Below are 24,650 nucleotides of genomic sequence, written 5' to 3'. Positions count from 1 at the left end.
TATTCTCTGTCCCCCTCTTAGTAAAATGGCAAAGGGGATAAACAGCAACTTCCAGGAACAAAGGAGTATTATGACTGATATTTGCGATTATGCTGAACTCTCAGGCTGAAAAACATTGGGGATATAAATAGTATGCTATGATTTCACTCAATCTGCTCTCAGAGATCCCGTATTCTTGTTTATTTGCTTGCCTGGTCATTCAAAGTGCTGTGAGATCCCACACACTGGGAGGATGGTCAATCACAGATCTTTGTATTAGAAGCTGTTCAAGTCCTGAAAGGCAGACAGGAATAGTACATGCAGAACTGGTGGAAAGATCAGTGGGGCAATTCACCTATCAAGTCTGACTATACATTTACCACTCCCTTCTCAGGCCACTCAGAAGTGAACCATCAGCCCTGGAAAGCCACTGGAACTGAGCCAGAAAAATCATGATTCAGCAAGTGGGGGTTCAGGTAAAGTTCGATGCAGCGTGGGTGTGGGTGTGGGTGTGGGTGTATAAAGGTGTGGGTGTACTGACAGCTTCCCTGGGGTGTGGCAAAACGTTCCCTATGTACTATTTTAAGAACTTGTTCTAAAATGTCTGAATGCCATGGTTTCAAATGGCCAGAGCTTTGACACCAGGAGACACCTGGATGTTTGGACTGGTTTCTTCATCATTATGTTTGACACATGTGGCGTTCATTCTCTGCTTATTTCAGTGCAAATCTGCAAACAGTCCTTCGGGGGCTGTTTATCCCATTTACCTGCCTCCCATCCAGGGAACTCTAAATGATACTGAAAGCAGGATGCAGAGCTGAGTAAAAATATGTATAAAAGGAGATCAAATAAGTGAACCTGGGACGGGAGAGTACATGACGTAATATTCTATATTCCAAGGGCCAATTTTCTAGAGCAGGGGTGGGGGAAGGGGATGTGTATTAAAAGGTTTTGGTGAAAACACTGGTACCACTCTGAATTAGAAGAAAGCTTAGATATATAAGAGAATAGAAATATGGCACAACGACACTAACATCTTCATTTCATGTCAATAACCATATACTGAACAATATATGTGAGGTGCCATGCAGAAGGGCCTTGCTTACAATGACTCTATAGTCTAGTGGAGGATGGGAATGTAAGAACAATGACTCATTGGAAAGAGGAAGGGGGACGGAGGTGCCTAAGGTGATGCTAAGATTCTTACTTGAGGGACTAGCAAGAAATACAGGAGGATGAGCAATTAAATATTTTTCCAATTACTATAAAAACAATATATGCTCTGTTTTCCTGGGCATTGCCCCACCCAGGGAAACAATCCTAACAGTCTGCCGAATGTCTATTGCTTACCTCATATCCATTCAAGCACAAAGAGACACGTGTACACATATGCTTTTCTAGATTGACTTTATACAATAATTAGATAATACTGTCTGATATACTAGATACTACTGTACATATTACTTTCCGAGTTGCTTTTTGACTTCAGAATACGCCATGGACTTCTTTTCACATCAAATAGCTAAATAATGGCTATAATTCGCTGTCATCTATTCTCCCCCGATGGGCATTCTGTTTGTTTCAAGTTCTCACCATGACACAAAATAAACATCCTTACTTATATATGCTCATACAGAGATGTGCTTTGACTTCAATAAGAGAAACATAAGTGAGATTGCTGGGTTAAAGAATATACATACTTTTCATTGTCACTGAGTCTTCCAGATTTCTTGTCAAAGATGGTGAAGCAATTTTTGATCCACCAACAATAAAAGGAAATTCTTAGTGATGATGAGCAATTGTGAGGGGTGGGGGCCTGGGTGGTCCAGGGGAAAGAAGGGACTATAGTTTAGCTTGACTGTTGACTAATTAAGTCTAAAATGCCTACTTGATGTTTGCCTGGTGGTACCCAGCAGGCAGTGAGACGCTGAGCGCGGACAGGGAAGGATCTCAGTGTGAGCGAGGACGCGGGAATGGATGGAATCATTCTGGGGAAGACTGCGGAGCAGCAGGGGTGGGGTGGGGGTGGGGGGTTGACTACAGATCCTGAGGCAGTTCCCTCACCACAGCACTGAGTGGAAAAAATCAGGAATTAGTGAAGGACGCTAAGGATATGTCAAGCAGGAGCAGAGAAGCCAAGAGAGTGCAGGTTAAGGGAAATAAGAGGAAGAGACTGTTTTAAGAAGCAGGGTGTGGACTATGGCACTAAAGGCTGGATGAGACCTTTCATCAAGTGACCTGGACATTTTCTTTCTTTTTTTAAAAAATATCTGTTTATTGCGGTAAAAGTCACATAATATAAAATGTACCATTTTGACCATATTTTGCTATACAGGTCAGTGGCACGAAGTGCATTCACACTGTTGTGCAGCTCTCACCATCATCCATCTCCTGGGTGTTTCACTTTCCTAAACTGACACTCTGTCCCCATTGTACACCAACCCCCCATTCTCCTTTCCCATCCCACCCCGCCTCCCACCCCTGGGTGCTCTGTTGCTCAGGCATGTCTGACTCTTTGCAACCCCACAGACTATAGCCTGCTGGATTTCTTCAGTCCATGGGATTTCCCAGGCAAGAATACCGCAGTGGGTTGCCATTTCCTTCTCCAGGAGATCTTCCCGACCCAGGGATCAAACACACAAACACGTGTCTCTTGCATCTCCTGCATTGGCAGGCAGATTCTTTACCACCAAGCCACTGGGAAGCCCTCCTGCCCATGGCATTTACCAATGTACTTCTGACTCTATGAATCTGACGATTCTAGGTACTGCATATAAGTGGAATCAAACAGTATTTGTCTGCACCTAATGTCTGTATGCATGCCAAGTCACTCAGTCATGTCCGACTCTTTGCGACCCTATGGACTGTAGTCTGCCAGGCTCTTCTGTCCATGGGATTCTCCAGGCAAGAATACTGGAATGGGTTGCCATGTCTTCTCCAGGGGATCTTCCTAACCCAGGGATCAAATCTGCATCTCTTATGTTTCTGCATTGGCACACAGGTTCTTTACCACAAGCACCACCTGGGAAGCCCCACACCTAATGTCTACTGTAATACATTTTTGTGAACATTCTCTTCTGATACCTTATGGTTGGGGCTACAGAAATGGGAGTTCCAACTTCCTAGTTTCCTTAAAAAAAAAAAAACTCATCTGCGTCAACTTTAAGGAACAGAGTAATGCATATATATTAAATATCCTTCATTCTAAAACCATTGTAGGGCATCGCCACTATTGGCCGAGCTGCCGAGTTGGAAAATGGATGTGTTTGATCTTGATTCCCCTCCCTCTGCACTCCTTGGGAAAGAAGGGCTGGCAATCACAGGATAAAAGGCCCTAAATCATTCCCTGAGCAGAAAAACAGCCTCTCAACTATCAAAAGCTGACCAAGTCAGCGCTAACAGACACAAGCTATGAGGCCGAAACCTTCCTCTCATCAGTTTCTCTCTCTGGACCCTGGAAACACAGTGCTCTCCTGCCTGTCATCCATGGTTGTCCTGGTGACAAGCTCTCCGTGTGTCTGTGCAGCACGTAGTGTAATTATTCAGGTCACACACCTCCTGGGATGGTCCCGTGTTCGCAGGGGGGAATCTAGGACAGAAAGGGACTCGACAGAAATGGACCCACTTATGTACACACGGAGCTATCTGACCAGTTATTTGGGGACAGCTAGGCTAACGGGCCTGACTTTCATGGCTCTATCTGACTCTGGGAATCCCAGAGCCTTTTATACAAAAGTAGGTAAAATAAACAGTGAACAAAAAGAAAAAGCCTCCTAAACTCTTCCCTAAAAGCAAAGTTTGTTGACTGGATCCTTATGGAAACTAAAGTTAAAGGAATAGGAGTTGGCAGAATTTAGATAAAGGGCCCTGGGGGCTCAAACGGTAAAGAATCTGCTTGCATACGTGGGAGAACCGGGTTTGATCCCTGGGTTGGGAAGATCCCCTGGAGAAGGGAATGGCAACCCACTCCAGTATTCTTGCCTGGAGAATCCTATGGACAGAGGAGTCTGGCGGGCTACAATGCATGGGGTCACGGTGTTGGACATGATTGAAACAACTGAGCATGTCACCTCCACTCACTCATTTCCTGTATTAAGTGATGACTGAGCCCATTCAGGGAGCCGCCTATGTGAGGGACTCCAGACAAGAGCAGCCCTCTCATGATACAAGAAGCCCAATCTGTGCTGGTGCCATGAAAATGCGTGCAAAGGAAAGCGAGCTTTTCACCTCTGACCTCATGGAGTCAGGTGACGCCAAGGTATCACATGCCGCTCTAGACAGGTTTTCAGGAGGACACGGTGTTTGCACAACAGTGATAAAGGCTCCCCTGGGAATTGCAAATTTGATTCGACTTACAGCAGTCATGCTTGCCTCTGGAGACTGGGAGGATTTGAGCTACAGGAAAAAATAAAAAATAAAAAGCCATGCATCTCTTTGCAGGGCCTGGAAATGAGTGTGAATTGACAGAATGAATCCACTCTGGAGACTGGCAGGTGGACGATAATTACAGCTAGGTGGCCAGAGCTGGTCGAGCCCCGAGGAGGAAATATCATTTGATTATGTTCAGGAGGATCTGTTTATGGTCAGGTTTCCTGGCTGAGTCAGACTGAACACGGTTCCAGGTTTAAAAAACAAACTTTGCATAAGAATAAACAAAGTTAGGAAAATTCTTTGATCTGGAGCATTATCCATCCTTTCTGCTAAATGAAGAGTGGTCTGCAAGGAAAAGAAAGACTTCTCATTTCTATCACAGATCACTTCCGCCTGCAGCTTGGCAGAGGTTTTATCCCAGCTTTTGGCATAGAAAGGCCAGATTTCCTCGTCTTCACACACCCACCCCTGTCACGCCTGAGTCTCCCTTTGCTCATTCTTTTTTGGGCAGGTGCTCACCCCAGGTGACAGAGGACACTGTCTCTGCAAAGAATGAGGAAGCGAAAGTGCCATGGGAGGAGGTGCTGGTGCGTAAGGAGAGAGGTGATGCTTTTGCTTGAGGCCACTGGCAACTCGTCAGACTGTATTCAGACAGACCTGAGTTCAAATTCCTTCTCAGCCACTTGACAAGGTACATGACCTTGAGTGAATTACATAACCTTGTGTAAAATGGGGGAAACCATACCCAAGTCTTAGGATTGTGGCAAACATTCACGAGAAAAGGAAAGAAAGAAATGAAGCCACATATACGTGTCTAATGCCCTTAGCACACAGTAGGTACCATCGCCAGGTCATAATTATGTTGTGGATCTATATAATCCTATAAAAATGTGCCTGAGTTGCTGACTTCTGAGTAATGAACTGGTTTTCTTTCATGTTAAATGCCAACAGCATTATTCAAGAATTGTTTCTTCTCTGTTGTTTTCCTCATGAAACCAGAGCTTTTTTTCCCTATCAAGTCACGGAGCTTTTGGGGGGGGGGTAGCTATCCCACTGGATCCAGTTTGGGTCTTACTTTAATTGCAACAAGTTTAGAGGATGGGCTTCTCTAGTGGTCCCATGGTTAAGAATCCACCTGCCAATGCAGGGGATGCGGGTTCAGTCCCTACTCCGCGAAGATTCCACACGCGGAGGGGCAATGAAGCCCATGTACCACAGCTGCTGAGCCAGAGCTCTAGAGCCCATGCTCTGCAACGAGAAACCATTGCAAAAAAAAAAAAAAAACAGAGAGAGAGAGAGAAACCACTGCAGGGAGAAACTCACACACCAAAACTAGAGAGTAGCCCCCTACTCTCCACAACCAGAGAAAGCCCATGTGCAGCAATGAAGACCCAGCACAGCCCAAAATAGATGAGTAAAGAAATTAATAAATATTAAAAAAAATAAGTTGAGAGGAAATCAGTGGATCTGGAAGCCATTTCTACTTCCTTACGTGGCCCAGGAAGTCCACATTATGGCACTTTGTCCCATTTGTGCCATAGGTCCTGCTATAGGACCACAGATTCTGGGCCACCTCTCTCATGAAGACCCTTGTCTCCATAGCCATCAGCGCAAGTCTCCCCAACTGAGCTCTGCTCATGCTCCCCACTTAGAGCTGGCCTGGGAGCGAGTCCCCATCATGAAGGTGAGATGTGATCAGTGGGCTGGAGTTAGGGGGTCATGCCCACCAGAACCACTCTTTAAGCACTAGAGGGGTGAACCCACTGCACATCCCACAAACGTCTGTGTGGCACCCGGTCTGTGCCAAGGCCGAGCAAGGCTTCAAGGACAGCATCAAACAAACCATAAGTCCTTTAGAGGCTAGAGAGGTGTGTGGATATGTGAACTGCAACTATAGCAAGGTCATCATTACCCACAATTGGGGAAATCGAGGGTGCACACAGATGAGGTCCCCTAACCCAAAGTGGGGAAAGTCACGAAGGCTTCCTAAGAAAGTGAGACCGGGAACTGGCAGTCAGCTGGGCAAAGGAGGCTGGGGTAAGGATGAGGAAGGAGGAAGTTTCCTCGCAGAGAGGGCAACATGTAGAGAGGGGGAGCCAGTGGGGAGCCAAGGCAGGGCCTGTCGCTGAGAGACCAGGGCTGGGGAAGCCCATAGCAGAGCAGGTCCTGGGACACAGCTTTGTGAGTGTCCAGGCAAGGGAACAAATTCCAACTCTGAAAACTGCTCTGTTCTCTTTGTATGACTGTAAGCAAATTCTTTAAACCCTCAAAATCTTTCCGTGAAGGATATTATAAGTTCATCCTCTTGGGATTACTGCAGTAACAAAATAAAATAGTGTATGAAATAGTATCCAGCATCTTCCCTGATATCAAGAAAGCACTGAGTAAATGCTAGTCGTTGTTAACATCCTGCTTTAGATGGCAGGAATGAGCCATGGAGGGAAGATGGTTTAGCGGAGTCTAGATCACAGGGGATGCGGGAAGGGGAAAAAGACTGCGGATCCAAGTGATGCTGTAACTGCATCAGATGGGTAGTTGTCAGCCCCGGATGTGGAGACAAGAATGCATCAATCCACTCAAAAGCAGAGAGATGACACTCAGGCTCAAGTGAGTGGATCAGCTTCTGAGTGTGGGGAAGGGGGAAGCTCTGTTTACCTTCTGGGCAGGGTGGGGGGTACGGAATTCTTTGTTGTGCCGGACTGTCCTCCACACAGCTAGACAGATGTCTAGCATCTCTTGCCTGATCCATTCCATTCCAGTAGTCCCCTCAGCCTCCATGACAATATTTTCTAAACACCCTAGGGTAGATGTTTCTAAACATCTAGGTTAGATGTCCACCACTGGCAACCAGCTCTTTAACTATGATGATCTTGAACTTGAAAGCATCTCAACCAAGGAAGATTGAAATATCTTAACCTAGAAAAGGTCTAGGTTAGATATAGAAAAGGGATCTAGAATTCCAAAGTTAACAGGCTCAACTGAATGTAAGTGCTTCAGAAGACAACATGTTACAAATTAAACTGATAAATACATAGTTCTTCAAAGGAAAATCCAAATTAAATAAATGATATCCATGCTACTTGTACCTTTCTATCCTCACTTCACCTACAAAGAAGAAATAAGCTAAGTAAGGGTAGTAAGTTCTCCTTCCTAGTGCAGAGTAGACCAATCCTACGTGCCTGGTGAGCACCAACAAAGAACAAAGCAGAAGCTGGCATAAATTATGTGACTGAAATAATTGTCTCTCTTTCAGAATTGTCAACAAATTCATTTCTCAGGCTATTTGAAAGGGTTATCCAGGCACTAGCTTCAGAGAAAACAAAACCAAGCATTCATTCCTTACATTATCTCACAAAAATGACTCAAGGCTGATCAGATATTGTCTTGTCTACTATTCCTGGGTGCATGAAACTTGTTGCTCAGTCATGTTCGAATCTTTGCCACCCCATGGACTGTAGCCCACCAGGCTTCTTTGTCCATGGGGTTCTCCAGGCAAGATTACTGGAGTGGGTTACCATGCCCTCCTCCAGGGGATCTTCCTGATGCAGGGATCGAGCCTGGGTCTCCTGTATTGCAGGCGGGTTCTTTACCAGGAGCTACCAGGAAAGCCCCTGCATTACACTTAGGGTGAGATAAAACACCCTAGCATGTGTCACTGAGGAGATAATCCCGAAGAGTCTAGGCCAGGGGAAAGACTGGTAGATACCAAGTTCCATTCCAAGATCACTTTCTACCCTCCATCCTGGGTCCAAATCACCTTTTGTTGTGTTAGTCTGGCGTCTCGAGACCACAACTGGGACAGCTTGAAGACTTAGACATCATCTGTGCCCTTGTGGGTATGGATTAACTCTCAAGGCCTGCTGGGGCTTCCCTGGTGGCTCAGAGGGTGAAGAATCCACCTGCAATGCAGGAGACCCGGGTTCGATCCTTGGGTTGGGAAAATTCCCCAGAGGAGGGCATGGCAACCCACTCCAGTATTCTTGTTGGAGAATCCCCATGAACAGAGGAGCCTGGAGGCTACAGTCTATGGGGTGGCAAAGAGTCGGACACAGCTGAGCAGCTAAGCACACGGCACACAAGGCCTGCTGCCACCGTCCGCCTCTCACGGACTCCGCAGGCAGAACTGCCCCTGGGAGGCTGCCCCACATGCTGCCTTCCCGTCAGTAGAGCACAGCTCTGCCCCGCCAGCCTGGCCGCCCCTTTTCAGCTCTGTTCCCCACCCTTTGGCTGAACCGATGAGGACAAGACCCAGAGGGAAGACAGTCAGTCCTTCTGTCCCTGAACTGCTAGCCATGTGAGCTCTGCTGTTAACCAAGGTTGCTGTGTTTTACCTTCAGGGCAGAGAAACAATGCACATTTTCAGAAAGGATTTTCGAGATATTTGGGATAAACAAGACTGCCAGAGGTCTACTGAAAATCCACAGTGATGAACAAAAAGAGAGAATTAAGCATGGTTCCCTGGCCACAGAACCTACTGCTGGTCCAGCTGGGTTAAGCATTAAAGAAAGAATGCCGAGAGAGAGATGTTTAGGAAAACGTGTGACAGTAAGCATGTGTGCACCACGCCTGTGAGCTCAAGCCAAATCTCCATGCTTTTTTCTTTTTTGGAAAATTGAAAAAAAAAAAAAAAAGTCCTGGTAATAATTTTCTCACTAATTTTTTTTTTAGAGTTTTATAGTTTTTAATACACAAAATTATCATCTGATCCACACAAAACCACAACAGAGAGTACATAAGAGACATCATCAAATGCCTTACAGAATATACAGCCATTGAAGTGAAGTGAAGTCAGTCGTGTCTGACTCTGCGACCCCATGGACTGTAGCCTACAGGCTCCTCTGTCCATGGGATTTTCCAGGCCAGAATACTGGAGTGGGTTGCCATTGCCTTCTCCATTTTCTCACTAATTTTTATGTGACATATAGAATAAAGTCTAAATTAGATCAAATGTTTAAAAGGTCTGGTAGATCATTTAAAATGTTTCAATGGCCTAAATCTAACAAAGGAGAGTCATAGCAGCAAGTCCTATAATATTTCTCAAACTTGGATTATTTTCTCATCCAAAAGATAAGGCAGCCTAAGACTAGACATACACATTTTTGACAAGGGTGCCAAAACAATGTCATAGGGAAAGAATGGTCTTTTCTTTTCAACAAAGGGTGCATATCCATTTGCAAAAGCATGAAGCTGGACTCCTTTCTCGCACTATAGATAAAAATTAACTCTAAGTGGATCACAGACCTAACTGTAAAAACTGAAACTATTAGAACTCTTAGAAGAAGCACAGGTGTTAATCTTCATGACCTTGGGTTAAGCAAGATAACATATCCGAAGAAGAAAAGTAAAAATAGGTAAACTGAAAAATTTTGTGCTTCAAATGATACCATCAGGAAAAGTGAAAAAATGAGCCACAGAATGGGAGAAAATATTTGCCTATTATACCTGCAATAAGGAATTTGTATCCAGAATATATAAAGAACTTGAACAACTCAACACTAAAGAGACAAATAACCCAATTTAAAAACAGGCATGGGGTTTAAATACCAGTCAGTTCTCCAGAGAAGATTTACAAATGGTTGATAAAGACATGAAAAGATGCTCAATATTCTAGCTATTAGAAAAATATTAGGTTGGTGCAAAATATTAATACCTAATATGATACCACTTCACATCCACTAGCAAGGCTATAACAAAAAAAAATCACAAATAATAAGTACTGGTAAGGATATGGGGAAACTGAGAGCCTTATACAGTGATGGTAGTGATGTAAAACAATACAAGTGCTGTGGAAAACAAAACGTTAAACAGAGTTACCACATGATCTAGCAATTCCACTCCTAGGTATAGACCCAAGATAAATGAAAACATATATTCCACACAAAAATTTGTACACAAGTACCCATAGCAGCATTATTCATAGAAGTCCCAAAGTAACAACCCACGTGTCCATCCACTGAGAAATGGATAAATAAAATGAAGCACATTCATTCAATGGACTACTATTACGCGACCAATGGGGCTTCCCTGGTGGCTCAGATGATAACGAATCTGCCTGCAATGCAGGAGACCTGGGTTCAATCCCTGGGGCGGGAAGATACCCTGAAGAAGGGAATGGTTATCCACTCCAGAATTCTTGCTTGGAGAAGTCCATGGACAGAGGAACCCGAAGGTTACAGTCCATGGGGCCACAAAGAGTCGGACATGACTAAGCAACTAACACACATAGAAAGGAAGTAAGTTCTGATCTCACAAATGGGAAAAATTTAAGTTTAGAGAGAATGCATCCTTTATCCAAAGTCATTCCATCTTCAAGGGGCTAAGCTAGCTTTAGATCAGTGGTCTATTTCCAATGTAGGATACTCTTAATCAGTCAGCTTTCTTATTCCCTATTGGAAAGATACCATTGATTGCACTTACTAAACTTGCCCTATGCCAGGTACTTGACATACGTTATCTCACTGCTCTTCACCATGCCTCTGCTGGGTAAGTACTATTCCTATCTCTAAAGCAGAGAAATGATCCAAAGGAGGAGTTAAAGGCTTTGCCCAGGTCATAATGCTAGCAATTGGGCAGAGCTTCAATTTGAATCTGGGTCTAGAATCACCATTTTTTTATTGCTAAATATTGCTATCCCTGTCATCAGGTTTCTGAGATAACTCTTTAATGTGTCTTTGAGGTCTACCCTGTGCCTTCCTTCCCCATAGGCACAATGCTGACCTGATGCTCAGATAGATATTCACTCCAGGATTTCTCCATGAATTTTGGTACACTAGAGTCACTGCAAAATGGCTTTGCAAAATCCTGCTGCTCAAGACATGTTCCACATCTATTAAGTCAGAATTCCTGGGCATCAGATCCAGACACCAATATTTTAAAAATCTCCCTAGGTGATTCCAGTGTGCAGTCAAGATGGAGAGGCACTGAAACAAACCAAGAGATCTGCAGCTGAAGCCCACCTCCATATTGATAGGCTAATCTATGTTTTGTCCTGAATCTCTATCACCTCTGTTCCCATAGTCCTACTTACTGGCTCAGGGCGAATGCCTTCTCCTCTCTCCTCTGATAAATCAAGTCCTCATTTCCACCCACTCCAGGAAGACTTCCCTGAATACGCTGACCTCTGAATAACCTTGAAAGAAATATGCACTTAACCTCCAGAGAATTGAGTTGAGAACAACATAACACAATACTCTTCTTGCTCTCTAACTACTTTACAGGTAAGTGTCTATAGTCATTCCCATTGTGTAAAATACTAGTGCCAAGAACTTTCCGTGTATACTTTTTTATTCCACACATGTTCCCTTTTCTGCTTTCTCAGTACCCTGCATCTTTGAAGACCTAACTAGTGTGTTTATTCCCACCCTCTAAAGTCTTCTCTACCCACCCTGGTCCTATTGCCCCAACTTTAGAGTCACTGTTCATCTTTCCATCAACAGACCTGCCATTTTCACTCCTCCATGCTCTGGCCTCTGCCCACAATTTCTTACTCTCCAATCCAACAAAATTCTACTTTATTCATTTTGAAGGTTTCCTTCCCTTTCAACCTGTCTAGGAGTCTTGCCTTGTCAGACAGAACTAACAATACCTTATGTATTGGTGCTTTACAACATTGTTCCTGTGGCACTTCACTTACACCAGTCATTGGCACTGATCACAGTGTATTATAGTTCATAGGCTGCTGAAGATTTTAAATAAGAAAGCATGGCAAATGTGCATGTCTCAAAAGCTGGATGGTTCCAGCATAAAGCCAAACTTCTGATGCTGTATTTTCCTTATGAGCCTGACAACAAACTTCTGTTGACTTGAAAGACTATTTCCAAGGCCCAACTGGGGTGGCCGTTGGAAGGTCCTGGCCCAGAACACCTGGTATTTTGTGCGCACGTTCCATGTGTAGGTGTAAGCTGGCTTTCTTTCAATAGAAGCTGCAAAGAAAGGAAGTGTGGGAAGGCCAGATGTCCAAGATGTGTCCTTCTATTTGAAGACCAGCACTGATCAGAGATAAAGAGACCTTTGCACAGACAGAGGGGAGCATGCTTGAAAGCACAATGCCTTAAACAGGCCCACGTAGTTTCTTTTTTTTCAACATTCAGATTCAAATAATCTTGCAATAGTCCATTTAAAAAAGTCACTAAGAGAAGCTGTGACAAATATGAATTCCAGACCCAGGACGGTCTTATAATAAGGGACCCCAGACCCTCCAATGAGGAACAGACTCTTTTAGGGCTGAGAAGCTAATTACACATTTCAAAATCCAGTTGTGGCATGGTTGCTGCTATAAAAGTCTATGCTGCTGTTGTTGTTCAGCCGTTAAGTCATGTCTGACTCTTTGCAAGCCCATGAACTGCAGCACACCAGGCTTCCCTGTCCTTCAACATCTCCCTGAGTTTGCTTAAAATCATGTCCATTGAGTCAGTGATGCCATCCAACCATCTCCTCCTCTTTGTTCCCTTCTCCTGCCCTCAATCTTTCCCAGCACCAGGGGCTTTTCCAATAAGTTGACTTTTTGCATCAGGTGGCCAAAGTATTGGAGCTTCAGCTTCAACCTCAGTCCTTCCAATGAATATTCAGGGTTGATTTCCTTTCAGATGAGCTGAGTTTTTGAAATTGCCATTTCCCCCATCTCCATACTAATACATTCTAACAAGGTAACAGGTACAGAGAATCAGGAATTCAACAGTAAATAAAGCGGTGCCCAACCAATTCTCCTTGGGTAACTAAAACTCATTCTTCAGTTTCTTGTTCTAAAGTCCCCTTTAAAGATGCCAGATTGAATTCTAAGTTCCTCTCGAGTTCTCACTTCAACACGATGAACTAACACCCAGATTTTATAAGAGATTTCAAATCACATTCCCATCTGACTTTCCCTCCTTCAGCCACAGTTCAAACCCAGGTTTTGTTTAAACAATGATTCACACTATGTGATGTCATGACTTGTTTATCATATTTCTTCAGCTCTAATCAAGGTATTCCCAAGCATACAAGCCTTCGGTGATAAGGACGCATGCCTGTGAACTGAGGCAGGGTTCCATGGAAGTGCACAGGGAAGATGAGAAAAGGTGCAGGAATAGGATTCCTGGGAAAGTGGGCTTTGGATATACTTTCCCTGAAAATGAGTGTCTTTTGGATATCTGGAGAGGCAAAGGGTATTCCATAAAATAAGGATGGAACAAACAAAGTCTAATGAAGAGGTAAAAAGGAATCTGTCACCGGCAATATGACAGGGATAGCTGCTTGTCTTCTGTCATGAGTGAATTCTGTCCCCCTCAAAATACACATGTTGAAGCTCTAACCACCGCCCCCTCAGCCCCCAGTATTTCAGAATGTGACTGTATTTGAAAATAGGCCCTTGGCTGAGTCCCTTCGCTGTTCACTGAAAACTATCACAACATTGTTAACTGGCTGTCCCCCAGTCTGGTGACTCCGATGGTAAAGAATCTGCCTAGAATGCAGGAGACCTGGGTTTGATCTCTGGGTCAGGAAGAGCCCCTAGAAAAGGGAATGGCTACCCACTCTAATGGGTATTCCCATGGAATACCTTGCCTGGGAATTTCCATGGACAGAGGAGCCTGGTTGGCTACAGTCCATGGGATCACAAAGTCCATGGGGTCACAAAGACTTGGACATGACTGAGGCGACTTAGCATACACCCAATACAAAATAGGCCCTTGGCTGAGTCCCTTCAATGTTCACCTGAAACTATCATAACATTGTTAACTGGCTGTCCCCCAGTACAAAATGGGCTTCCCTGGTGGCTCAGTCTGTAAAGAATCCACCTGCAATGCGGGAGACCTGGGTTCAATCCCTGGGTTGGGAAGATCTCCTGGAGGAGGGCATGGCAACCCACTCCAGTAATCCTGCCTGGAGAATCCCCATGGACAGAGGAGCCTGGCGGGCTACAGTCCATGGGAAGTCCATGAGGTCACAAGGAGTCAGACAAGACTGAGCAGCAAAGTACACAGGACAATACAAAATTTTAAAAAGTGCCAATTAAGTTAAATGAGGCCATTGAGGTGGGCTCTAATTCAACTGACTGGGGTCCTTATACAAAGTGGAGATTATTTTTTTTAGCTTAATATAATAGCTTTATTTCTTCTTCACTAGAATACAAAGTCCATTGTAGGACATATGGCCTTCCTTCATCTCATGGCTACTCCACCAGAAATGGATGGCCTCCAAGATGGCCATGGAGAGGGGAGAGAGAGAAAGAGGGAGGGAGACACACAGACTCGACTGCCTTGACATGATACCTTTTACTTTCAACTACTGTCCTTTGCTCCAAACTGGTCACATGGTCCCATCCAAGAGCCAGGAGGCTGAGAAATTTAGCTGAGTGTGGAATTAAGGGAGCTCTAGCTCTGCCATGATGCTTCAGTGGCATCTACACAAAGAGGAGATTTGCACAGATAGGGAGGCACCAGGGGTGCACACAGAGATGAAAGACCACGTGAGCACAGAGAAGGAGATGGCCAACCCCAAGCCAATGAGAGAGGTCTCAGAGGAAACCAATCCTGTCAGCACATCCGCCATGAACTTTTAGCCTCCACGAAGGTGAAAAAGCAAGCTTGAGGTGTATAAGACAGCCAAGCCAGTCTGTAGTATTTTGTGATGACAATACTAGTCAACTACCAACCACCACTCCTCACTCTTGTCTGTTACCTGGCAGAGCCCACCTCCACCACGGAGTCTCCCAACTGCCCTGAGTGCTAAGCCATGGACAACTTCAACCATCCTGGTGCAGAAGGGCAAGGCACTCTGGGAAATGGCTTCTTCTCTCATAGACAAGAAGAGACAGGTGGGGGAAAGTCCTTCCCAGGACACAGTCCTTCAAGGACATAATCCCCGGGACCGTGGTGACCATCTAGTACTGTGAGATGAACACACACAAAAATATTACAGAGAGGCTGCTCCAGCACCCTTGATGATCAACTCTGTAACTGCTTTCCTTAGGTTTCTTGTCATATGAGACAATGACTCTTCCCGTCTAAGCCCATTTTAATTGGATTTATTACTTGCTGGGTCCAGTGAAGAGAATGACATGGTTAATGAAGGAGATCACATCTGTGAAACCAAGGAGACCCCAGTTTTGGAAAAGGGCCTTTGAAAGTTTTATAGAAAGTAAAATAGAAATGTGGGAAAGAGAAAGAAGAATTAGAAATAAATTCCGAGTCTCTAGACTGGGAACCCATAAGAATGGGATGACCTATAAGGGATATAGGTTACTTTCTCCTCTGGGAGAAATTATTAGTTTTCTAAGGCCATCTCTCTGAGTCTGGGGTTCAGTGAGGGGTCATCCAGCCAGAAGAAGAAATTGTTTTCTAAAACTGCTGAGAGTGGACCTGTGTCTTGGGCAGCAACTTAAAGAGATTGAAAGGGAATACTGTCAGCAGGATAAGTGGATGCTAAGTCCTGCTGTTAAAGTAAGTTTACCCACTGCTTATGCTAAAGAAACTGCCTGCTAATGCAGGAGACCTGAGTTCGATCCCAGGGTCGGGAAGATCCCTGGAAAAGATCATGGCAACCCACTCCAGTATTCTTACCTGGAGAATTACATGGACAGAGGCTACAGTCCATGGGGTCGCAAAGAGTCAGACATGACTGAATAACTAACACACCACCCACTGCTCACATCAGACCTTGAATGAAGCATAGAAACCTGTGCTTCAAGTACATTCCCACAAACACTTGCTATCTGTTGCCAGTTTTGTAATAATTCAAGTAACATTATTTTGAGCTGTAAAAACCCTGTGATCTGTGTGAGTCTTTACAGGTTCTGCAGTGAGAGTTTGGAGACCTCACTGGACCTAAATCTACCACTAACTGAATGATCTCAAACAAGTCACTACCTCTCTGGACCTCAAAGGCTTTAGCAACAGAACAAGGGGATTTGATGAAACCGTGGTCTTTCTTTAAGTAGTGGAACTCTCTTGAGATATCACATTCAAATTCCCAATACCTATTCATAATAAAAGTGGCACTACTCACAATTCACAATTATTACACACTTAGACTCTGTCTGGCTTTGTACTCAGCACTCCAGGTAGACGACCTCATTTAAGTTCTAACTCTTAACACTAAGAACTAGAGAGTTTGTCATTCCTGTTCTATGTGTGAGGAAACTGAGGCACAGAGAAGTTGAGATACTTGTCCAGGGTTACCCAGCTGGTAGAGAGCAGACAGTCTGACTCTCCAGTCTTTGCTCTAAATCTCCAGCTAAATGGAAGCCCTGTTTGGTGTGTGTGTGTATGTGTGTGTGTGTATGTTTACGCGCACACACACTTATGTTATTGGGGAAGGGGGCATGTGAGACTGTTAATACAATACAGTCCAAAACACTTTACTTTTTCACTGGTCCCTGAAGTTGCCCTGTGGCACCCTCCAGAGACCCGGGGAATCACAGAATAAAAACCCACCAATCCATATGATCGCCAAAACAATAGCATGCTAACACAGTAGGCAGAGGGAAGTTATCTGTACGGGTTTTGTGGGGCAAGGCAAGATGAGACACAAGCAGCATGTTATCCCACTGTTTTTTATTTGGTTTTAGTTACAGTTGTGAGTTTAAGTTGCAGTTCACACCAATGATCATATGACGATCACAAACTCATATACATAAAGGAGCAAGGGCTATAAAAAGTTTGAGAGCCACTGATCAGACAGCTCTTCAGATCTACGAATTTTAATTTCCTTGGTTCTGCCACCTGCTTAGTTTCTGCTCATTCTCACCACTCCTTGTTCAATTTCCTAATCCTATGTCAGGTAAGGCAGGTCACATACCTTAAATTCGATGGACACCCATGTGACAGGCCAACCACTGGCTCCTTGGCTAGGATAATAATCATTATGAGAGCTAACACCTATTGTATCCTTATTATGTTCCAGACACCACAATAAAGATTTGAATTGATACATGCATAAACTCATCCAGTCTTCACACAATCCCAAGCATCTACTATGTGCTAAACAGAAGAATCCCTTCCAGAAGCCTTTTCTAACCTCCTGGCCCAAGAGAAGTGCCCTGCTGTGATTTCTTGTTATGCCTGGCACAGGGCTCTGACAAAGCACATCACTAATTATATCAATGCATGTGACTCAAACCTGCCTTCCTGGAATAGACTACAAGCTCCTGGATGGAAGAAACTTTGTCTTGTACATTCTGTGTCTGTAACACTAGGCACAGAATTGGCATACAGTAGGCACTCAATAAATGTCTGCTCAATACTAGCAGACACTTTCACTGAGCTACCCCAAGTGTTTCTTAGGCCATACCTCCTTGGTGACCTTCATTCTGGAGACTGAAAAGGCTAGGTAACTTTCCAGGTTTTCATAATGATTTTGGGAAAGATATTTCTCTTCCTGACACTACAAAAGTGGCTGACAAGAGAGCTCTGTGAGAAGAGATGTTTAGAGCTACTGCTAATGAGGGAAAGACCAAGAGAATCACAGGAAGCCAGACTCAGACGCTTGATGTCTCTGAGCCATTGAAGCTTTCATAGAATCACCTTTCTCCAAGACTACCTGCTATGTAAGAAAGATAAACTCTGCTTGTTAAAAACTCCAAGACTTTCTATTTAGGCTTAATGCTTAAAGAGTTCGTTTAGGCTTAAAGCATTTCTTTTTAACACATGAACATTCTGCGATCAACAAAAACTGGTGGCTAACCTTAAAAAAGACCCCTAGAAATGGTCACCAGAGTAAACATAGGACACCAAGTTAAATATACGACTTGTTAAAAACAAATTTTTCCATATTAGTATGTCCATTCAATATTTAGGACTCTTTATATTAAACATTACTTGTGGTTTATTAGAAATTCAAATTTAACTGTGTATCCTGTATTTTCATTCACTGTATCTAGCAGATCTTTATGGACAGTAGTAAACAGCTTCTAAGAGAAGTAGAAGAGATACTTAAATCAGGGCTTCTGATTCAGCAAACAAAACCACTCCCTTGATGAGATAATAGCAATAATAACAATGTACATTACAGGATCCATCACAATTTTTGGAGAACCTTCATAGACATGACTCATTCAGTAACTAGTTGCTGTTTACATTTTATAAAAATACTCTATCCTAGTGGGTTATTCGCCCAGAGTGGCACAGATCATAAGTAAAGGAGTCAAGATCTGATCTGATCTGATCTCTCTGGATTTCTGGTTCCATTTAACATTCATCAGAATCACTTGGAGGGTTTGTTAAAACAGCAATTGTCACACCTTCACCCAGTAGTAGGTCTGGGGTTGTTGCTTAGTCACTAAGTGGTGTTCGACTCTGTGACCCCATGGACTGTAGCCCGCCAGGCTCTTCTGTCCATAGGATTTTCCAAGCAAGAATACTGGAGTGGGTTGCCGTTTTCTTCTCCACGTGCTCTTCCTGACCCAGGGGTCGAACCTGCATCTCCTACAAAGGCAGGCAGATTCTTCACCACTGAGCCACCAGGGAAGCCCAGGTCGGGGGTAGGGCCCAAGAATTTGCATTTCTAACAAGTTTCCATTGACACTGTTGCTGCTAGTACTGGGACCATACTTTGTGGAAACCACTACGTTATACTATACCGTGGCAGCTCTTTTTCTAGAAGGAAAGAATCAACAAATATCCACCCTGTTTCCAAGAAGAGAAAACCCTGGATGGTCTGTCCAAGCCAAATGATAACGCATGAATTGCAAAGGACCATGAGCCCTCGTTTTCCCTGATATGTATCAGTTGGAGCTTTCAAGTTAAATGCATGTGTAGGGAAGCACCTGAAAATGAACAAGATGCCTTATATTCTACGCTCTGGGGCAGTGTTTTTTATTTATGGGGGTAGAGGTTGCCCAAACAAGCTGGAGGTTTTGGTTAAGTGTGAGTGGTGGGAGTGAGGATTGAGTGTATGTTTGCGCATCACTGTGTGCTGACAGGCTACAAGAAACTTAAGGATCACTACAAAACCGCTCAGTGGGAACTTCCCTGGTGGTCCAATGATTGAGACTCTGCCTTCCAGTGCAGAGGACTCGGGTTCGATCCCTGACTGGGGAACTAAGATCCCATATGTCATGGGACAGCTCAGCCCATGTGCCACAACTACTGAGCACACAAACTCTGAAGCTTGCGGGTTGCAACTGGAGAAGCCTGGGTGCTGCAACAAAGATCCCACATATCGAAGCTAAGACCCAAAGCAGTCAAATAATTAAATTCTGTTGTTATTCAGTTGCTATGTCATGTCCGACTCTTTGCGACTCCATGAACTGCAGCACGCCAGCCTTCCTTGTCCTACGCTATCTCCTGGAGTTTGCTCAAACTCATGTCCATTGAGTTGATGATGCTATCTAACCATCTCATCCTCAGCCACTTCCTTCTCCTTTTGCCTGCAATCTTCCCCAGCATCAGGGTCTTTTCAAATGAGTCAGCTCTTCTCATCAGGTAGCCAAAGTACTGGAGCTTCAGCTTCAGTATCAGTCCTTCCAACGAATATTCAGGACTGATTTCCTTTAGGATTGACTGGTTTGATCTTCTTGCTGTCCAGTGGATTCTCAAGAGTCTTCTCCAGCACAGTTCGAAAGCATCAATTCTTTGGCACTCAGCCTTCTTTATGGTCCAACTCTTACATCCATACATGACTACTAGAAAAAACATAGCTTTGACTATACAGACTTTTGTTGGCAAAGTGATGCTTTTGAATATGCTGTCGAGGTTTGTCATAGCTTTCCTTCCAAGGAGCAAGCATCTTTTAATTTCATGGTTGCAGTCACCGTCCACAGTGATTTTGGAGTCCAAGAACATAAAATCTGTCACTGTTTTCACTTTTTCCCCTTAAATAGATAATAATAATAATAACAAACTGCTCAGGGGTCTGAAAGTGAGAATCTCTGGTGTCCTCACTCCTAAAATCATGTGAGGTCAGGGCACAAAGCTTGACCCTTTGAATGATAAACCAAGAGATGTCCTCTCTTTATCCAGAGTCGACTCCACTCTCCCTCTTTGGTTTCTCTTTTCCTTGTTTCCTTCATCCTTCCTCTGCAGCCACCTACCAGACAGAAAGATAAAAGAGAAAGGAGGGGCAGCCAATTGTAAGGCCATCAAGTGTGGCTGCCAAACCACAGGCGAGTGGGGGGTAAGAAGGGGGAGCACGCAAGAGAAGAAAGAGACCTATTTATCCTCTGAGTCTCTGAGTGGTAATCTCACCGTCTACATAAACAGTAGCTGAGAGCATTAAAAACAAACACAATCATACTATTGATACAAACACAGTTCATATTCTCAGGGGCTCCCTCCATGGGAGTCTTTTGGGGACTTGCAACACTCCACAGCCAACTTCGAACCCCGCAGAAGGTAAACCGGGACCCCCCAGTGCACTCCAGGTTAGACATGACCACCCTTTTCTGTCTGGACAGTTTCTGAGGCAACGAGGAGTAATCGGTGCCATATATTAATTTTCAAAACATTAATGTTGTATAAAACTACAAAGAATAATGTGACAAACACTCACAGTCTTACACGCAGATTTAACAGCTGTTACATTTGGTTGTATCTCTTCCAGGTTTTATTATTTTATTTTTATGGAATTAAAAGATCTTTCTTTTTGTTTATGTATTTAGGCCATGCAGCATGTGGGATCTTAGTTCCCCAACTAGGGAACATGCCCCTTGCATTGGAAGTACGAAGTCTTAACCACTGGACCACCAGACAAGTCCCAGCTTTTATGGAATTAAATGACAGAGTCAAAGATCTTTAACCACTTATCCTTTTTCCATTATCCTTCTCAGGCAACAAATATCATGAGCTTTGATTCCTTCTGTTTCATTAAAAATTTACATATATAAACATGCATTGTAAAACAACATATAGTATTGTGTTTTGTTTTTATTAATAATATGTTATTGTGTACTTATCACTATTAATAAATTTGTTAAATAATATAATATTATTTTTGTTTCTTGTTTATATGAGTGATTCACATTGAATGTTTTGTTCTTCTCCTTCTTTTCACTACATATAAAGTTCTGGAGCTCTAACCAGTTGATTGAGATGGTTATTTTTGCCTGTTCATTCTCTTCCTATTCATTCTATTTGCCCATTTATTCCTCTATAGTGGACTGTGGATTGTTTCCAACTTCATTTACTCTTATAAGCAACGCTGCAATACCCACCCTATTACATGACCCTGTGCATATACACCAGAGTTTCTGTTGGGTATATACACAGAAGTGGAGTTACTGAGACCTAGGTATTAAATCTTGAATTTTGCTAGTGGCTGTCGGTATAACTTGAAAGTTGGTATATCACGTTATAGTCCCAAGACCAATGAGGAAGGATACCATTTCACCCACATGTTGACAACTGCTGAGACTTTCAGACTTCTGAGTTTTTGCTAATGTCCTGTCTACAGTAAAAGGTATCTGCTTCATGTTTGTTTTAATTCACAGCTCCTTGTAACTGAGTTTTTTTCTGATTGTTTCCTTTTCTGTCACTTGCCTGTACACATCCTTTGCCCATTTCTCTATGCAGTTATATTTGTCTTTTTTGTCTAATGATTTGTAGAAACTCTTTTGTTTTACACAATCAGAACAACAGCAATTTATATATTATATATAAATAATGCAAGTATATTCTCCCTGTCTTTGGCTTATGTGTTAACATTGTTTATGAGTACATTATTTAATAAAGAAGTCAAAAAAAGTGATCATAGAGGTCATTGACTTGGCACTGTCACAGCTAATCCTTTAGGGGGCTGGAGAGTAAAGAAGCGAAAGGGCTATACCTGGAGGAATCAAAATTTAAAGTCAGGTCTGAAAGCCACAAACTCAGTGCTCACTCCACCCCAAACCAACACGCTTGCTCATGTGTTCCCTCTTGCAGAAACATCATAAAATAAAGCCTTGTCATGGTTAAAATGGGCAATGAGACAATTTATGACATCAGAAGTATTTGGGGACATTTGTTAAAATGTCAGAGATTTTGATTCTGTAGGATTGTGTTAGTCCCAGAAACATGTGTTGCGAACAAGCTCCAGGAGACCAAGATACAGATTAGTGGGCTTGACAGAGCTGAGAAATCAAAGCATTTACCTGTGCCTCTCATGTTGACCTGTACCCTCTTCAAGGACAGGGACTTTCCTTTTCTATTTTTCCTCAGCATCCAGCATTGTGCCTAGCTCAATAAATAATTGTGGAATGAATTAAGACTCCAGGTATCACATATAGTAAGTGACCACACATGGCTAAGAAGAGTCTTAGGAAAGCCTTCACTTAGCCTCAAATTCTAAACTTTCTTCTGCTGCTGAAAGGGAGGTAGGCAACAACAATTCATTCCATATGCCAAGTGATCTTGATCTCAGTTCCTTCAGCGTTGATCATCAGCCCTGAGGGTTGTCACCTGAAAGTACATATTATGAAAATTCCTAATTATATGTGTCTATAAGTTCAGTTCAGTTCAGTTCAGTGGCTCAGTTGTTTCCGATTCTTTGCGACCCCATGAATTGCAGCATGCCAGGCCTCCCTGTCCATAAAAAGCCAATTCAGTGGAGAAGGAAATGTATCTAAATTCTTTACTAGGTCGAGATCAAACACCCAGATGTTTCTCTGAAAGCTCAGGCTCGATTCCTTCAATGTTAGGATTCCTTCAATACCCTCTCTCTGCTCCTTGTCCCAGTGCCACAAGGCAGAGCAAGTTCCCAAGTCCCTTGCCTCCTGCCATTTCTGTGAGGCAAGGATGATTCATGGGTCTGAGCTCTTAGTCCTGACAATTGCCTGCATCCGGTTAGGCCATCTCTGTCTTTGATCAAAACTGTCAGCATTTTCCTTTCTCTGTGCTTTAGTCATGCACTATTGAGATGATCAGTGGATCTGTCCTCCAAAGTAGGCCAGCCAACGACACCTTCTAGCTAGGCAAGAATTTTCTCTGTTAGAGCTGGGTGTGATGCAATGGTTCAGAGATGTCTGGCAGGGCAGAAAAAAAGGTAAGCATTTCTGAGAGCTCTGTCACCTCTACCTATTTCTGATTGCTCAAAGGGATAGGTATCTCTGAATATCCTCAAAAGATATGATGAAGAGAGGCCCTGAGAAGTATATTTGAACGAGAAATGCGACAGTCGCTCGGGAATGTGGTTCAGGGAGGTTCTTATTTCTCTTAGGTATTTCTAATTTTAGAAATAACATTAAAACTTTTTAAGAATGCCAAGATGTTCAAACTCCTTATATGTTTAATCAAGGAACCCATGGAGATGTTACTGGTTTGAAGCTAGAGACCATGAGGTTGTCCTCTCTACAGTTAGGGAAGATGACAGTCTTACCAAAGACTGTGGTGAAACCGATACACAGCTGACATATAGCAGAAGTGGGGAGAATATGTTCTCTGGAGAAGGGACTGGAAATCATTCTATCTTCCTCCCCCAGGCCAACAGCCAGGCTCAACATTCTTCTGATCTTCAGAGCAACTGCCTTCTTTTTATTTCTTCTCTGGAAGAACCAGACGGAAGGTGAGTCTGTAGAGAACTGCTGTCGAGGCTCTCACGCACCATAACGTGTGCATCACAAACAAACACAACGCAGATGGAGTATAGGAATTTGTCAGCTGGTTTTGTCAACTGACAGTAGAGTTTTCATAGCTCGGATGAATCGGATCCAAGGGGGTTTTGCCTATAAACTTATATATAGCCTCTGAAGATATTTTAAGCTATATAATTCTGACAAAGTAGCACTTGACTCATAAAAACATTTTTTCCTATGGGCCTAATATTGTGTGATAATTATTTTCTGATCTTTTTAAAGCTCTTGGCTTTGGAAACAGGAAGTGGGAAAGGAAACCAGAACATCAAAACATTCTAACTTAAGGCAAAATCTGAGCACTAGATCTAGCACGTGTGTGTGCTAAGTCACTTCAGTCATGTCCAACTCTTTGCAACCCCATGGACTGTAGCCCACCAGGCGCCTCTGTCCATAGAATTTCCCAGGCAAGAAAACTGGAGTGGGTTGCCATTTCCTCCTCCCAGGGATCTTCCCGACCCAAGGATTGAACCTGTCTACGTGGCTCCTGCATCGTATGTGAATTCTTTACCACTGAGCCACCCAGGAAGCCCTAGTTACGGCGCAACGGATTTATGATCCTGACATCATAAATCATATCAGTTCCACAACAGATGTGAAGAAAATAAAGACTAGATTTCAAACAAAACATCTGTCAGAGAAAAAAATTCTTATCCCAATTGTTTCCTTAACCTTTTTTTTTAATGTTTCAAATTCCTTTGAAGCCTTTTATTTACCTAAACAATTCATTCTAATTTTGCATTCTATTCCATAACATATTCATGTCTGCTGGAATGTTAAA

The 24,650-nt window shown here is 43.4% G+C and overlaps 1 long non-coding RNA gene across 1 annotated transcript; it reads left to right on the top strand.

The window, feature by feature from the left end:
• The first annotated feature begins 232 nt into the window (after positions 1–232).
• LOC133058760 (uncharacterized) lies at positions 233–21,157 on the top strand. Its single transcript, XR_009693374.1, has 3 exons — positions 233–455; positions 11,445–11,567; positions 20,924–21,157. It is a non-coding gene; the product is annotated as an uncharacterized LOC133058760 (long non-coding RNA).
• The last annotated feature ends 3,493 nt before the right edge of the window (positions 21,158–24,650 follow it).

Source organism: Dama dama, chromosome 6 (genome assembly GCF_033118175.1).
Source record: "Dama dama isolate Ldn47 chromosome 6, ASM3311817v1, whole genome shotgun sequence".
Lineage (NCBI taxonomy): Eukaryota > Metazoa > Chordata > Mammalia > Artiodactyla > Cervidae > Dama > Dama dama.
The sequence above is the reverse complement of the archived record's forward strand: the minus strand, read 5'-3'. Positions and strand labels throughout refer to the sequence as shown.